Consider the following 3,979-nt stretch of genomic DNA (forward strand, 5'->3'; position numbering starts at 1 on the left):
TGGCTCACTTTGGGGTTGCAGACTGCCTAATTCTAGCTATGTCCTCACATTGCAGAGGGCCAGGGATATGCTGTGGAGCCTCTTTTACAAGGGCACTAATCCCATTCACGAAGCACGATCTAAGCATTTCTCAAAGGCCCTATCTCCTAATACCATCATTTTGGGGGCTTATTATTTCAACATATGAATTTTGGGGGGACATAAACACTTAGACTAAAGCAGGTGGTTAAACAGAGGAATGGTCTGATTTTGAAAAGATCGTTGCTCTGTGGATAATGGAAAGAGTTAGGATCAAGGATACAAGTTAGACTTGGGTAGTTTCAGTGTGAGAATTGATAGGGGATTAGACTAGCAGAGGTGGAATTGGTGAGTAGATTGCCTTGGGATATTTTGGAGGTAAGGTACGACTTGGCTGATGGAAGTGGTGGAGAAAAGAAGGTGGAATCAAAGCTGATTTCTGTATTTCTTACTTGAGTGGCTAGATTGGATAGGATATTGGGGAAATTCATGGAAGGAGGAGAGAATATCAAGAGTCCTACTTTAGCAATATTAAGTGTCAGCTGTCTACTAGTCATCCATATGGAGATGCTGTGCGGACAGGTAGAAAAAAGAAAGAATCTGGAAGGTTTGGGAAAGTTAAGGCTGAAGGTTTATGGGAGCTGTTGGCTTGTAGAAGGCTTTTAAGGCAGTAGTATTGGATAAAATTCTTTAGGAACTGTATAAATGGAAATCAGAAGATAGAGATGGACTTTCAGGCCACCCAAACATAAGAGGCAAAGTATAACGGGAGCTAGCAAAGGAGACTTGGCTATGGATCTGAAAGCATGGAGGTCAGTATTGACCTTATGAGTGTAGTTTTGGAATGGTGGAGATAAAAGTCCTATTGAAATATATATATTATTGAAAAAAATAATATGAACTGAAGAAGTAAAGATAACATCTATAGACAACTCTTTCAAGAAGCTTTGCTAAGAGGGGGCTGGATGTAGGATTAAGGGAGGGTTTGTTAGTTTTTTTTTTAGATAGGGTGACACAGCATATCAACAGACTAGAGGGAGAGAATTTAATGATTGGTATGGGAATCTTCTTGACACCATTCTATTTTTTTCTGTGTTTCACAAGGTCAAAGGAGAAATTCAGAAGAAAATGTAGGAGTGAAGGGGGTGAGATCCAGAGCACAAGGGGAGAAAGTGCTTTAACATAAGCAGAGACCTCTCAGAAGGACAGGTGGGAAGGCAGCAGGATTTAAACATAAAGAGGGTGGGGTGCTTGGCTGGCTCAGTCGGAAGAACACGTGACTCTTGATCTCAGGGTCGTGAGTTCAAGCCTAAGGTTGGGTATAGAGATTACTACAAAAATAAAAGATCGTTGATGGTTTTGGTACTGAAAGGGCATTCATCTCTGTGCCTAAATCCAAGGGTAGCAGTTTGTTTTTGTCTGTTTTTTTTTTTTTTTAAAGTTTATTTGTTTTGAGAGAGAGTGTGGGAGGAGCAGAGAGAGAGAGGGAGAGAAAGAATCCCAAGCAGGCGCCGCACTTTCAGCGAAGAGCCCGATGTAGGGCTCCATCTCACTAACCAAGTGAGATCACAACCTGAGCCCAAACCAAGAGTCTGAGACTTAACTAACTGAGCCACCCAAGCGCCCCTGCCTGTTTACCAGTAAGTTGAAGTAAAATTGACCTTGTAGTTTGCCATCTATCAGCATGAGAAGATGTAAAGGACTGGAAAACTATAGACAAAAACTATAAGGTGTTATTTGATCTACATAGCAAATTAATTTATTTGAAGTTTGAGTGGTGTGGATACCTCATTGTTTTAGCCTAGATTTTACTGTGCAGTAGTTTTCAGAAGTGGCTGGTACTTTAAACCTTATGCTCTACTAAACATCCTTTCCAGGAAATATCTTGCATGATCCTAAAACAAACGGGACAAGAAAATGGAATCTCATCTAAATCTTGGGATAATGATTATGCCACCATTATTGCTCCTCCGGCTAAGAGGCTGGCATCTAGTAGTCAAGTGTCCTAGGGGAGTTTTAGCTGTGTGGTTGGTTGGTGGAAGATGAAATTTTTATTTTCATTTGGTAGTGTCTCTAGCTAAAAGACAAGACAACTGACAGGTTATTAGAGTGTTGAAAGTAGGAAAAGAAAGACGCCCGATTTGTGAATTTGGGGAAATGAAGTCTTAAAATCAAAAATATGCAGTAGAAAAGTGAAATATGATTTCCTAAAGAAACAAATTAACCTGATTTACAGATAGAAAAGCCTCTATAAATAAAAGAAATACTGTGTCTCCAATAATACCTTAGCTTTGCCTTTTATATGGTCTAAAATGTTATCAAGATTTCATTTTTTATCAAAAAAGGGGGGGGGGCTTTCATTTTCTAGTACACACTGCCAGTAAAAGAATTCTATAGTGTGTTGCAGTAAATGGACTGAAATCCTGAATTGGGATGAATTGGGGCGCCTGGGTGGCTTGGTCCGCTAAGCATCTGACCTCTGCTCATGTCATGATCTCTGGGCTCATGAGTTCCAGCCCTGCATGGGGCTCTGTTCTGACAGCTCAGAGCCTGGAGCCTGCTTCAGATTTTGTGTCTCCCTCTCTGCCCCTTCCCCGCTCGTACTCTGTCTCTCTCCCCTTCAAAAATAAATGAACGTTAATTTTTTTTTTTTAAAGAATGAACTAGAACCTGATTATATACGCCATGTCAGAGGAGCTAGACTAGATCCCAGAAAACCTTTGTCCTTTATCTTGCTGCCTAGTACTAAAGTATCAGACCACAGTTAAACCAGAAACATTTGACACCAAACCCGAGGACACACCGCAGGATTTAGAATCACACTTTACAGGTGAAGAACCTTGATTTCAGAGAAGTGGCTGCTGGAACACTTTGGTTATGTAATAGCCAGAGCTGCTTTCAAAAGAGAAATGGCCTTGAGCTAAATGAGGAGAGAACAACACCTGGCCTTCCTCTTGGGTTCACAGCTGTGTAGGGCTAATTAGGGCAAAGTGTGGCACTGTGATCTTCGCGGTCGGCCAGCAGCTCGCCAGGGCTGACAGCCGTCCTCCAGCCTGCATTCCCGGACTGGGCAAAGTTAGGGAAGCGGGCGCCCATCCCCTGTGCCGCAGTGAGAAACTAAGGAAATGAAGCCCAGAGCCCTCTGGCACTCAGGGGGACTGCCACCGCCTCACAAGGCGCTCGCTCCCTGCGCCTCCTGCCACCGTCGGCACCACGGACGCTGCAAGACTGGCGCCCCTCTCCTTCCTCTTCCTCCGGGGCCTCGGGCAGGAGCTTCGCCCCACACGACTCTTCTAGTCCAGGAGCCCCCACCGTGCGCGAGCCCCATCCAGACCATTCCATTATCCCGGGATTCTGCTGGCACTAGGGAGCTCGCTCGACTGAGGACTCCTCCGTTAAGATTGCTTTAAATAAAGTTTTCGCCATCCAGAAAAAAAAAAAAAAAAAATGGAGGTGGTTGGCTGGGTGGGAGCTATTTCGTCTCCAACGGGTTAGCCAATGCACGAAGGGGCTGAAAGGCGAGGACCGCGGGGCCGACTGGCGATTGGTTACACAGGAAGCCTGTCTGGGTCGTACCACACTTCCTTGGAGGGGTTCTAGAGAATGAGAGAGGCTAGGTCCTTGCTTTTGAGTATTTCCAGCACACACATGTAATTATTTTTACTTCCAAGGATTTCTTCCTGGATACTGTGGGGCTAGCCTATGGGAAGCAGGAAAAAGACTTTCCCGGACATTTCCCCATTTCCGACTCCGCAGTACGCCAATCCTCCTCTCCCAGTCGTCTGCGGAACCCGACGGTCCTGCGCGCGCGCGCTCGTTCTCTCGCGTGTGTACGGCGCCGTGCTCCTGCAGCCAATCAGGACGCGAGGTCGCCGCGGTCGCCGGGTTCGCGCGCACGCCCTGGAGCGGAGTGGGGGTGGGGGCTATGGGTGAATGGGAGAGTGAGCGGGGGCGGGCGCGG

The sequence above is a fragment of the Prionailurus viverrinus genome, chromosome D1 (assembly GCF_022837055.1).
Source record: "Prionailurus viverrinus isolate Anna chromosome D1, UM_Priviv_1.0, whole genome shotgun sequence".
Classification (NCBI taxonomy): domain Eukaryota; kingdom Metazoa; phylum Chordata; class Mammalia; order Carnivora; family Felidae; genus Prionailurus; species Prionailurus viverrinus.